The sequence below is a fragment of the Crocodylus porosus genome, unplaced genomic scaffold (genome assembly GCF_001723895.1).
Source record: "Crocodylus porosus isolate Cpor-Errol unplaced genomic scaffold, CroPor_comp1, whole genome shotgun sequence".
Lineage (NCBI taxonomy): Eukaryota > Metazoa > Chordata > Crocodylia > Crocodylidae > Crocodylus > Crocodylus porosus.
The window spans coordinates 111,124,444-111,138,631 of record NW_017728931.1 but is presented as its reverse complement, the minus strand read 5'-3'; the positions used below and the strand labels follow the sequence as shown (position 1 = coordinate 111,138,631).

Genomic DNA, 14,188 nt, shown 5'->3' with positions numbered 1-14,188 from the left:
CAGGATTTGCTCGAGAAGCATCTATGGATGCAAGGCAGCGTTTTGGTCGCTTTACTAGCCGCAGCATCGCATTGCAGGCTCATGCTCATCTTGTGGTCAATGATGACCCCCAAGTCTCTTTCTTCTGTAGTGCTATCCAACCTCCTCCTAGTTAGAGGTCTTTAGCAGACTTAAAGCACCTGACTGTTCCTGTGCTTAAACTATGTACTTAGGTTCCTTTCATATTCAAGGTCTCAGGCCAACACTTTAAAGTTCCTAAAATTAAGTTCTGAAATGCCACTAACAGAGCCTTTAGTGTGAAAAGGCTTGCCTGGTGTAATCAAAAGCTCCAAGGGTACATAAGTAGCAGAACAGTTAAAGGAAGCAAACTTGAGCATGACAAGTTTCAAGAATGATTTGAATCTCTGTCTCCATATAGAATTGTTATATATGTTAGACATGTCCATGAGGGCTGATTCTTGTTTTGTGTAGACTCAAAGGCCGTGTCCAGATGAGTGCGGCCATGCAATATGTGATGACACAAACATGTCTGCGGCACCACATACTGCACATTCAGATCCCCCCCTGCTGCTCAACCTTCTGACCTATACCCCAAGACTTTCAACAGGCTTACTGCACTTTAGAACATACGTACATCACTTTTATTTATATTTGGAGGGATTCAAGAATAGAAATAGTAATCTGCTAACTAGCAGGCAAAATAATGGTGTTCATGACTGAACACTGCTGAGGCTCTCTGTTATAAGTTGTGGGTTTGGGCCTTTACTCATTTTGTTTCTCATGAAAAATAACACAGTGCATGCTATTCCATAGCCATGACTTACCCTATTTCTTGCCAGGAATCCCCTTATTACACGTATAAAATCTTCTCTTGGATGACATTCAGGAGCTAGTTTGTCCTAGTTTCTTGGCCTTTTTATTATTTTTAAATTCATGTTTATTAAGTTCAATTTAATTTTCTCCATACTCAAGAAATTTAGGGAGATTACTTTTTTAAAGGAGAACCACCCAGTAATTTGCTTACTATGTGGAATTTCCCAAACTCTTATGGTTCTAATTAAATCACACAGTCTGTTCAGTACATGATCATCATGAGTGCTAATGGCTTTCAAGAAGTTAATTTAAGTGGAAACAATCATTTTTTAAAAAAATGATAGAAGAAAATCAAATGTTCAGTGCTTGAGCTTCTAGACATTAAACTGAAATAAATCGCTGAGAAATGGTTCATTTCTTTAACCTTTTGTTAGATAAAAACCTCAGAATTGGTTAACTCAGCAGCTGAGAACACATTTAATCTTGATTGCTTCATTCTAGCATTACTTAATTTAATTTCTTTTATCTTCATCCTTAGCTTTGAAATCTTACTTGCTTGCTCCAAGCCAATGTGATTGATAGTCATATTACTCTCATGTGAGTTTTCATTGAAGGTGATGTTTCTTCTCTTTGAAAGCAATGCCACAAATGAAATTGAAAACCATATTTTAAAGGGAGAAAAGTGTGTTTATTTGATTTGGATAAAAAAAACAAAAAACAACAACCTTGGGAAGCAATAAAACACTGGATCAGAAGAATAGCCTCGTTTACTCATAGTCCATATTTAATTTACATTTTATATAAACCTGTAAGTGCTGATTTTAATACTAACAGAGCCTTTAGTGTGAAAAGGCTTGCCTGGTATAATCAAAAGCTCCAAGGGCACGTAAGTAGTAGAACAGTTAAAAGAAGCAAACTTGAGCATGACAAGTTTCAAGAATGATTTGAATCTCTGTCTCCATATAGAATTGTTGTATATATTAGACATGTCCATGAGGGCTGATTCTTGTTTTGTGTAGACTCAAAGGCCGTGTCCAGATGCGTGTGGCCATGCAATATCTGATGACACAAACATGTCTGCGGCACCACATACTGCACATTCAGATGTTCTCCGCGCTGCAAGGAAGCACTGCCCATGCATACAGGCTCTGCTTTTTTCCCCCCCTGTGGGTTTTATTGATACCCAGGGGTCAAAAAAAAACCCGCGGAAAAGAAAAGCAGAGCAGCACACACATTATTCAAAAGAGGAGCCTGGCTGCCTGGAGCCGCCCTGCGGCTGCCTGCCAGACTCCGCAGGGCAGAATCACTGCTGCTGCAGCCCCCCAGGAGCCCAGGTAAGGCTACTTGAGCCATCCAGTGCTGGCCTCAGCCTGCCCTACCCCACCCAGGGTAACTTGCTTCACGCTAAAGCATACGTTCTGCGGGGACAAGTAGTGGTGGTGCCAGGTGCACCCCCGCTACTTATCCCCGGGGAACCAAATATCCACACCATGTGTGGCCATGGCCAAAGTATTTTATGCATGCAGGCTCAAAAACCCACTGCACATATTTCTCTGGCTGTTTAAATGATACCTTCTGGATATTAACTTGCCTTTGTGAGTGAATCTCTTAATTAATTCCCATTCGCATGAAATTGAAAATTGATTTTAGTACAAATGTGTTGATAACAAAAAACCCAGAGAGCATGTTGGAGGGCTTTATCCACAAAGACCTCAATTCAAGAAGGTCATTGATATCTAAATGGAACTGCTCAAGTGCTTAAACTATGCATTTAAGTGCCTTCTGTATTTAAGGTCTCAGGTCAATACTTATAAACAGGAGTTCCTAAAATTAGGCTCTGAAAAGCCACGAATCTACCTGAGCCCAGTCTCACTTAAAGCCAGTGGGAACAGCAAACACCTTGCATTTTTTGCATCAGATCATTTTTGCTTACCACAAAATCATTTGTGGTATATTAGGACCTAAAGACCTCAAAGAGGATGGTGCTCCATTGTGCTAGACTGCATATATACACACATGATAGAAGGCAATCCTAAAGAGCTTGCAGTCTAACTAGAGAAGGCAGAGTAGAGCTAGGAATTGTACCCAGTTCTCTTGACTTCTAGTCAAACATCTTAATCAACGTTGCTTATGTAGTTAGGGTTATAACTATGTACTTAGTATCCTGTGTTTGGGCAGATATGCTTAAGAAGCTGGTCTTTAAATTGGACTTGAATAGGAATTGTGTGTGTTAGCTTTCTCTGCTGGAGTGACAACCACCTATATTTCAATTTTTTCTCCTTGTTGAACAGCAGTATGGATATTAGCAGTTAAAGCAATAGTTCCCAAATAGGGTTGTGGCACTTAACAAGTGGTGGCATGAGCTCTACAGAAATTCACTAATACTCACTGGAGCATAATTGGATCTGGGGTTATGATATGACAGGCTGTGAAATCACTAGTCCAGAAGTGGCATAGTTAGGGGGACAAACTAGGAACTACTGAATTAAGGCGCTTATGAGTCAATTAAATTTAGGGTGTAGGGAAAGGTTGTACATTTTTGTGATGGGCAAGGGTAATGGTGATGGTCATGCAGGCGCACAGATGTGCAGGAATTTGGGTGTGCGGTACAGATATGGTGACAGAAATGTGCGTAATGTAATGGCAAAGATGTGTTTTGGACTGTCATGTGATAGGTATCCTGGTCGTAGCAGCCACAGGATAGTTTTGGGAGAAGAAATGTGAGATGTATATATTTGATATATAAGAATATATATTTTTGCAAATAAATAATGAATTAATTAAACTATCAGGCAATCAGTGAAAACAGACTAAAATTAGATACATGAACTAAGCTGTGTTACCTATTGCCTTTGAAAGATTTACAGGCTATCAGGAACCTATTGCTATCTTCAATCCGCAGCTAGCAATAAAATATTTGCTTCCTGACTTAGGGTACTGACCCTTGTGGGATCTCATTTTGATTAATGACATCTGTGGCTGTAGGCATTGGTACTCAGATTCTGGGCTTAAACAACAACATGAGCTGCTGAAGAACCAACAACTATGTTTCATAATTTACAATCCTGTCATTTTCTGTTCTGTTTTTCTATCACACATCAGAAGGCTGTCAAGGTGGGCCCTATTCCTAGATTTGGATGAGGACCTGTTGCTTCAGGAAGTGATTTAGATAGCCCATTAATGATTACATTTATGTCAATGCAGAAATCTCAGTTACTCTGTTTTTAAATATACTGTGATATTTTCAGATGAAAATGGGTCTGGTATGCAAAATCTGAATTTCATCAAATGAAGCGAACCCAAACACACGCTTATAGGTTTACAGTCCTTCACATTCCCTTGGAATTTAAAGACCACCCCAAATCCTTAAGAAGAATCTCATGATGAGTAGGTAGACAATCTACCCCAGTATCTGTCTCTCTAAATCTGGTCCCCAGTGAACCAGAATTAGTTTTAGCATTACTGCTTCAAAATTTTGTTATGTTATTATGCAGCTTGAAATACACCAGGAAAAGTATAAGTTAATAGGGAAGCTCAATAGTTCAATCAAACTAGTTATTTTTCAGATGAATTATGGGAAGGAAGATGTGCCCCCTCTTTCAAGGACTACACTGACTGTTCCTGTAGATATTAGAAGAGATGCAAACATTACAGACTGCTAGGTTTACTACACATGAGAGTGCTTTTGCATGTGTCAGGATATCTACATGTATGATCACTTAGGATGTTCAGATACAAGCTTACTGATAGGTATATACAAAATATTTAAAACAGATTAGAAAAATTGTTTTGGACTGTGATCCTTTATATATGGTCCCATCATTCATCTGTGTAGCAAGCCAAGACCGCTGTTGTGCTATTGAGTAAGAGGTGGAATGACCCTGAGGATATGTTGATGTAGCAAAACCACCAGTTTTTCTTTTTTTTTTTAATTTTTAAAATGTATTCTCCCCCTTCCCCACCCATTTCTGACTTTCTCTCAGCCCTCTCTATCCCTTATAAGTGATTTCAAGTAGTACTAGGTAAGCTAAGTTCTTGTATATTATTATTGTAAAAAGTCCCTTTTTTATATATTGTAAAGAGTGTTCTGGTATGTTTTTACTGATTTTTACTGTCTTATATTGTATTATATTGTATTCCCATCATTCATGCATTGATTTTTATTGTTTCATATTAATATTGTATGGTTGAGGCCTGTGTTTGTAAAGTGATGTCAAGTATCCATTCCCATCTTGTTCCCATGCCCTGTTGTGTAAGTATGTTGCAATTCTGTAACCTCCCCCATATAAATTGGTTTGAGTGCCTGAAACAAGAGAGTGAATGGGTGAGTGAAATACAATGATAGCAGGACCCCCTACTAAATCACCCCACCATCAAAACCAATACCTGGATGAACGACCCAGCCATTGGAACCACTCTCAGCATTCAAGAAACAGAAGATAAGGCAACCCAATATTGTGCCAAGGCTGCACATGCTCAGTATGAACATCTGGAACCCTCTGGAATAGGGCTGACATTGCCTCAACATGCTCTCCGCATACGGGATCATAGGTAGCGTGCCCCATAAAAAGGGGCAGTGAAGACTAACTCCTTGGGACAGCATCTTCACCTGGACCAGAACTGCTCCATGTCACGCTGCCTGTCAACCCAGAGGCCCTGCCGGCGACCCCCCTCTGGACAACACCTGCTGGAGAAAGACCCCAACTGGCCATCAAGGACCCCCTCCCAGCCTAGATAGGTAGCTATTACCCCTATCCTCTCTTCAACCAAGGACTAGGACTCTGTCTCTCTTCCTTACCTGGACTCCAACCCTTCCACTGGGTCTCTTTCTCCTGCTACCATTGTGCGTGTGTGGGAACCAAGCTGTACAGTACAGCGTTCATTTAAGAAAACTGTTATTTGGACCCCTAAGTTGGGTTTTGCTTTACCATGCTTGGTCCTGCTCCAATTTCTGCTCCTCGCCCCTCTAACTTCTGTCTCATTCCTCCCTCTCCTGCTTCTGGCTCACCACCACCTCCAACACCTGTCCTGAGCTCCTCTCTACCTCCAAACCTCTGTTTCTTTGCTATTTCCCCATCTCCACTGCCTTTTCCCCTGATCTCTGCCACTTGCTCTTTAGTTACCAAGCACCCCAAGCATAGGTACCACAGGCACCAACACACACACACACACACACACACACACACACTGTCACCTGAGTCAGTGTTTAACCTGTGTGTATATGTTTATGTATGTGTGTATGATTTCATGTCATTATCATTAAAGCATGTATGTGCCTGAATTGGTGATAGGTATGCATGTGCTTAGGCTGATAATTTTGCGTGTGTATGTGCCTGAGCTGATAGTATGTGTGTGTATGCCTGGTGGGGGTGTATGCACTTGAAGTACATGTATGCACCTATATGGTGTGTGCGTGTGCATGCGCGTGCACGTGCGTGCAATTTGTACACCATGCCTTCCTGTCTAGCAGCGCAATATTGAGATCCTGAGAATTGGCCTGACCCCACAGGGCAACATTGGAAAGGCTTGGTTCAGATATTTACACATTTTGGATAGAGGTTATTATGAACTTTGGAGAGTTCAGATTTCAGTTCAAAATATTCACATAATACTGTTAAACCCAGTTTCGATTTTAAGTAATAAAGCACAATCCTTTCAAGACAAGATTTTGTTAAGAAAAATGTGGGAGGAAGGAAGGAAGTGCTTTTAAATCTTAGTAGAAGTAGCAATGTTAAATACTGTTCAGCCTTTTAAACATAAAACAAAAAACATTAAATATTCCCACTATTGCTGTACTGAACCAAGAGGCAGTGCAGAATATTGCTGGGGAATGAGAAAGTGAAACAGACTACCAGCTGACAAAGTACAAATGTATACAAACTCGTTTCATTGACTGTGCTGAAATGCAAATCTGGGACCTGATTTACCTCTCTGGAGTGGAGTATAACCAGCCAATAAGATCTTAAAACATGACAGCCCCTATCTGTGGTGAAACTAAATCATGCTTAGTATCATAGAAGTCAGCACACTTACAAACACAAGGTCATTTCCCAATGTAGATATGCCTCGATGCTAATTTAAATCATAAGCAAGAGTAACTCTAATAGGAAACAGTGAAGTGAACTGCAGTGAATTTCAGAGGAGAATTGGATCTATGTTTTAAATACATAAACTATGTGTGTAAAGATGAACAACTCTTGTCTACCCAATTAATATTAGTATATTAATTTTTAATGTAAACCATTTTAGTGTAACCATCTGTTCTACTTCTCGTTTCCAGTTAAAAAAATGTGAAAGTTATTGCTTTTTAAAAAATATTTTATATGCATGTTTGCAAATACACTTCAACAGAAAATCTTATGAGAAAGCTGTTTTGCCAGTTGTTTGTGAAAAACTACTATAGTTTTAATTTGTAAAGTAAACTTACATTACCTCAGCTGACCAGACCTGTATCAGACCCAAATGGAATGTATGCATTACTCTTTGCCAATTCAGAGGTTATTTAATATGGTATGTTTGGAACCAGCCTTTTCGCTGAAATTTTTTTGGCTAAGGAACTATCCAGATGAGTTTACTGCAAAGCTATGTGCTTTGACTGGAATTTTCAAAGGGAGCCTGGAATGGCTCCATTCAGAATTGGGCTTTACTGGAGATTATTTCTTTCTGGCAACAGCCATGAAATAAATGTTTTTTTAATGGGTGAAATATAACTCATATAGAAACCCTCTACATTTCTCCTTACGGTGATTCAAGCCATTGCTTACCTAAAACTTTTTTTCCTTTATCACCACACAACCTTAACAAGGCAGCAGTAAAGGGAATGGTAGGAATTTAACATTGCAATTCATTCATGTGGATAGGAACTGCCATTTAGCAGTAACCCATTTACCTATGTATTGCATTGTCCAGAAATAATTAGTTATTATGTTAATGGGAGTAGCTGATACACTGCAGCACGTGCTGACATTTTTGTCTCTGATCATTTTCAAGCCAATAAACATTTTTCTTTCAAAACATTTGCACTTTTTAATTCATGACTATGTTTATCTAACATTCTGTAAGAAAATTTGTGCAAATCTGGTATGACTTCTATGCTCAGAAAAAATTAGGTCTTGATTCAGTAGGTGATTTAAATGTGTCCCTAACATGAGTAATCCAATTGGCTTCACGTGGCATCTCATCCTGTAAGACTGTGACCCAGTCTCAGTAATGTACGTATCTATGCAAAGATACTTGGATGTATAACTACAATTCTCTTTCTGTGAGTATTTATTACATTAAGGTTTTCAAGTCATGATAGTACAGAAATTACTACTTAACAGGACTACAGCAAATGAGTGTACATGGGCATGAAACTATCAAGCCTCAGCAAACCACAGTTTATGTAAACTGTGGCAGAGTACCACCTCAGCAAGGTAGGTTTCTGTGAGCTCCTCAATCTTGTCCTCGGTTTGCTAAATGAAATGTTAGGACAAGGTCAAGGTCTCCATCCTTATCTTCAGTGCACCTGAATACCTAAAAGGTCACCTCCATAAGGAAGACTGTAGTCAACAACTCTACCCATCTTGCACAATAGACACCATGGTGTTCAATGTAGTATGGAACAGAATGGATATAATCAGAAAAGACCATTACAGCTCAGTGGGCACGTCTACACGAAACACTAAAAGCACGGTAGGCTAATTCTACTGTGCATTAGCGAGTCACAGCAAAATACTAATGCACAGTAGAATTAGTCTACCACATATTAGCATTGTGTGAAAGATGTTCACCAATGCTACTGCACAATAGCACCGATTATGGTATTATTTACAGATACTAAAATTAATGCACCATAACCATGGTGCATTAATGCATGTGTAGATGTGCCCAGTTAGGCTTGTATGTATTGAAAAGCTTAGATATTGTTAGCAAATGTGCGCTCTGTCTCATATATATATTATTTTTTTGTAACACCGTATAGGCTAGTTCCCTTTTCTATACTGCGAGGCTAAATTCCATATTAACAGACCTTGTAGCCATGGACGACATATCTAATATTGCACAATTATTTTATATGGCACATAATATCGCATGCTCTGAAGAAGTCGGTTATGGGCCCCATACCACCTAGCCTCTATCTCACACCAAGATTCATATTTATAGATTATAGATTCTTGACGCAGCAATTTTATTTCTGAACATTATTAGCACCATTTTCAAAAGCATTTGCAACAGTGAATGAAGAAGTCAAGTACAGGCTTGGACAATATGCACTACAATTAATGGTGCATATTAATTGGGTTAATGACACCATTATGATAGACCCACATGCAGAAAACACACCAAACTCTCCTGCCTAGTACGCCATTTCCCATGGTGCGTTTAGCCCTAAAATATCCCTTTTCATGCCCCAGAACTGCTTTGGAGTTATCAGACAGAGGGGGTTATACCATGGAACTATTGTTTTCCCATTTTTTCCCCCCTGTTGTTAGATGCATACCCTTAAAAGCAGGATATGATTATCATTACCATCAGCTACAGTTGCAATAGTGTAATAAGCAGTTTTCCAAGTTTCTTATAGCACCAATGCATGCATACCAATTTAAATTCTAGTGTACAAATATAGTTGAACATGTGTCTGCAATTCACTTTCTGTTACCATTTATTATATTTATGTTCGAAGACATGAAAGTACATCAGAGATACAAGCATAACAAAAATACATCACATTAATATTTTGGAAAATATTTTCGCAATATTCACACAGCCCTGGTTAGATGCAATTAATTGTTACTAATTATCCAGGCATAGATAACTTCTCATTGTTGTCTATGTGACTCATCCTGGTGAATATAAAATATGTTTTAAAGGCAATAGCATTTTCTGCCTGATGTAAAATTATATTTTCTTTGTCTCTAGAAGTCCGTTGTCTAATTCAGCCCTCAAGCTGGAACAACAAAATAACACTGAGTGATTGATTTGCACTGCTCTTGATAAGCTAGGTTCTTGCTGGAACTCTGAGATGAGTCAGGTTTAGAACTAATGGCAAGCTTCAGACATTCAAGGGATGTATCTGGTATCTGTGTTGATCTGACACAAAAAGAAATGCAAAACTCAAACTCTAGATTCTAAAAGATACCTTTTATTAGACCAACTAAGAAATAGCAAAAAACATTATTTTTTTCTGTAAGCTTTCAGGGGCATACATACTGCCTCAGGCTCAGGGAAAACTAAAAATTTTCCCTATAGGTAAGGGATGGTAAAAAGCCCCCATAGAAAATAAACTTCATTTTTGCACAGAGGAAGCCAAAGGTGTAAACCTGTTCTTTTTTTTTTTTTGGAATGTCTTAGTTGGCCTAATAAAAGGTATTTTCTCTGACCAAAAGTTCTAGAGTTTTGCATTTCTTTTCGTCCCAGACCAACACACTAACACAGCTACCAAATACATCTCTGAAAGGTGGAAAATGCCAAATTTTAGCCGATTTTGGATTTAAATTTCATTGCTGCACAACAAGAAAGATTTCTACACCTCCCTTCCTTTCTGCCGTCTGAGACCACGAGGGAAGGAATCCTGTCTCATCTGACCATCAAAAAGCAACTCACAAAGACACTCTTATGGACCCAGAGGAACACTGTTCCACCTTCAGCTTCTGCTGTGCAAAAAATCAAGTTTATTTTCTACCTACAGGGACTTTTTACCATCTTCAATTTTCCCTGACCCCAAGGAAAAGCATGTATGCCCAAAAGCTTGCAGAAAAAGATAATTTTTGCAATTTCTTAGTTGGCCTAATAAAAGGTATCATCTCCAAGAGTTCTAGAGTTGCATTTCTTTTTTCAAGCTTCAGATATGACAGCATCCCAGCTGTTTCTCTTAAGTATGAGAAGTTTCTAATTCTTATGTATTTTCTCATTCTTTGCCAACGAGTTTGTGAAACCATGTGAACCTCAAATGAAGAAAGGTTGCTTATAACCACTGTATACTGTACATTCAAGATGCAGCAAATCTCCTGAATTTCTTTAATTCCCACTGACTTCAATGACCACTGAAAGCATGAGGCACAGCAGGAGGTAATAATCACCTTACAGAATTAGACTTATAAATATGACATGAATTTTTGCTTATATTAGGAAGTTTTATGCTACTCCAGAGATATGGGACTACCCACTGCTTCTTAATATATATTTTAAGCTGCTTAAGTCCACCAGACCCCAAATACAAAGAGAGAAGCTGAGATTTTTTGAACTGGGTACCTAAAGTTAATCCCTTCAATCCACATTTAGGAACCTGAGAAAATTACCTGATTTACAAAAATGCTAAGCACCAGATAGCTTCTGTTAACTTCAACAGGAGCTGCTAGGTGCTCATCTATTTCTGTCAAAAGTTACCTTTTCTGGGTTTTGAATCCCCTGGAAAATGTAAACTCTCTAAAGAAAGTATTTAGGAAAGTAATTACATAAAGTAATTGTAAGTTGTGACCGATATTTGCATTACTTTTATGGAATTTTGAGCTGACTCATTCAGCTGTGAAAGCTTACAAGTCACATGTTGTTGCTTCTGGTTCTCCAATTGGTTGACCTTACCCAAAGTGGTCAAGAAGGTCAGTGGAAACTATTTTGATTTGTATTCTTGAAGGTAGGTCCTATGTCTTGTGTAATATGTTTGAACTAGGGGGGGCAAAACTTATACTCCCAGAAATTTCTGCAGATAAGTGCTGGTAAGAGCCTCCTGCAGTTGCCTTTCTGTAGGCTACCAATAATACCTGAGATAAATAGTTTCTTTTAGTGGCTCTTGAAATGCAGGGAAGAAGAGGCTTTGTTCTTCAAATGTCCCTTTGTATTGGAAGACATACTAGGTGAGTTGTGTGGAGGACAGTATGGACTCTCTATACGAGTGATTTGGAAAGTTTGCCATGCTATGTCCTTTGGCACTACTGTGGTGTGCTTTGACTATTTAGGCTGCCTTACAGTGTATTTTTTCTGTGTGGGCTGGCTGTCCTGCAGCTGGCTTACAGCATGCTCTCTCATGTCATGTGTCTATGCTAGTGCTAAGATTAGCAATTTGTTTTATTCTGCTCATTTTTTTTTTTTTTTTTTACTGCCTTGTACCTATTTTGCTCAATGTTGACTCGGCTGACTCCATGTTAAGCAAAAAGCTGATGTAAGGGAGTAAAGTCAGGTACATAGTAAGTAGGTTATACCCAATTGGTAATGCTTAAGCACTTGAATCATTCCACATGTAAATCAGGGATATAATATCTGTGCTTTTTCTCTACTTACATACAGTCCCTTAGGTGATTCTACGTAATTGGGGAACACAGATTAAGTATTATAACTGGCTCCCTGACAGCTCCTCTCTGTCTTCTGCTGAGTAGGTTTGGGGCTAATGGAATGATTGGGTCCATAAATACAAAATTCATACAGATCCTCATACTTATAAATGCACAACTCAAAATACTCAAGTAATTGCTTCCAATTGTTACACTTTGCCGCTGTTCTGTTGCTTTGCTTCCAGGTTCTCTTTTCCTTGGCTTTGATTTTCCCTTCCACTTTTGTGTCAACTACAGACTTTCTTAGTTGGCTTTGTATTGGTTTTTCTGCAGGAAAAAAGAACTCTGAAGAAAGTTAAAAATCTAGTATGCTCAGAGAGGGAAGGCAAGTTGCCTAGTGTAAGTAATATCTAAACTCCATGTAAGGGGCCCTAAATGCCACTTATGCACTTAACTGTTCTATGTACATGCAGCTTACCTGCTTAAAGAGGAATTAGATTGGAACCTAAAGCTGCAAACACTGCTGTTGAGAAAGAGGCTTATAAAGGGGGAAGAGATGAGAAGGCCCAAGTAGCTGTAAAAAACAGAGTTGAGGGAAGTGATTTCAAACAGACTTGAAGAGTGTATATCTACATGAGAGGTTTTACTGCACATTAGACTAATGCGGTAAAGCATCACTATGTACACATGCACATTTAATTAGTGTGTATTAAATTAGTCTAATAATGCATTATTTGCTAGTAACAATACATAAAAGTACTAGAAAAACTGCCTTAACTCATGTGCAGTAGCACACATGTAGATACTCACCAACAACAATTTCTTCCTGGTCAGCCCAGGCAGTAGGGACTGTTGAGGCCTAAATAGGCTCCAATCTCCGCATAGCAGCTGCCTCAGCCACATGAAAATTGAGACCCACCCCAATCTCTGTTGGGTGGGGAAAGTTGTCCTGCCTCTGGGGGCAGCTGCTTCCTAGATGTGCAGCAATTGGGACCTGCCCCAATCTCTGCAGGGCAGGGCAGCTGCCTCCCAGCTCCACAGCAATTGGCACCTGTGCAGGCTAGAGAGGCAGCGGCATGATAGGAGAGCCCACTGGTTCCGAAATAGAGGATGAGAGCCCAGATCAGTTCTCATACTTTGTCACTGATGCATCCTCATCATGAGGAGGCCACAGGCATAGAAAGGTTATTGAATTACTTATTATCTACAATCAAAGCAGCAGAGATCAAGGACTTATTCCAGTAAATAGGGTGTGTGTAGATGAAATGGGGGGCCCCCCTAAATTTAAGTCCTTTAGGGCCCTTTAAACCCCTGTGATGTGCATGCACCCACATTTACCTGCCTTTCTGGTGGTGGGGAGAGGAGAGTGAGCTGCCGACAGGCAGAGTGGTCCCTGGGCTGGGGGAGTGGGTGTTTCCCTCTGTGGCAGTGGCAGCCCCTTCCCACCCACACAGCACCCACCCTCAGGTACTTGGCATAGGCAGTCCTGGGGAGCACTGCAGTCACAGAGGGAAGCACCAGGCCCCTGTGTAGCTTATGCAGGCTGGCTGGCTGGCTGGCTTGGGGAGGAGGGGGTGGGATTAAGTTCACCTCTTTTCTTGGGTGGAGCCTGCTTTCCCAGGCTGCTGCCAGGCTGCCTGCAGAGCTGCACACAGCGTGGTGCTTTGCTCCATGGCAGTAGGGGCAGCAAACTAAAACTCCTTGGAAGAGTTTTAGTTTGGTGCACCCCAAGTTATTTAAGGTGTATTATGCCACCAAATTCCCTATAGCAGCTGGAATTAATGTGCAATACGTTACTGAGGCATGCAAACATCAATACCATTAAAGTGGTGCAAAAGCATTTAGCCTGCTTTAAAGTGTCATGCGCACATGCCCCTTGTTTTGTCTACAAACAGCCTAGGCTTTTGGTTTAAACTGCTTTCTGAAAAGTAAAACTGTAGAGAGCTAAGCGGTGGCAATAGAAATGCTGCTACATCAGGACTGGTCATAAGACTGGATGGCGAATGTTCTTATTAGCACTACAGAGAAGTCTTACTTTGCAAAAAGTAGTGCTTTGGAGGAATCAAGGAATTGGATATTTGTAGTTATATTTTATTCAGTAGAGTTTAATACAGGGAGGAAAAAAG

At 39.8% G+C, this 14,188-nt stretch overlaps 1 long non-coding RNA gene across 1 annotated transcript in view; it reads right to left on the bottom strand.

Moving 5' to 3' along the window:
- Positions 1–7,019, bottom strand: part of LOC109316125 — a 19,650-nt gene extending 12,631 nt beyond the window's left edge. The window contains exon 1 of the long non-coding RNA XR_002102711.1: positions 7,009–7,019. This is a non-coding gene — a long non-coding RNA (uncharacterized LOC109316125). The remainder of the gene's footprint in view (positions 1–7,008) is intronic.
- Positions 7,020–14,188: the final 7,169 nt, after the last annotated feature.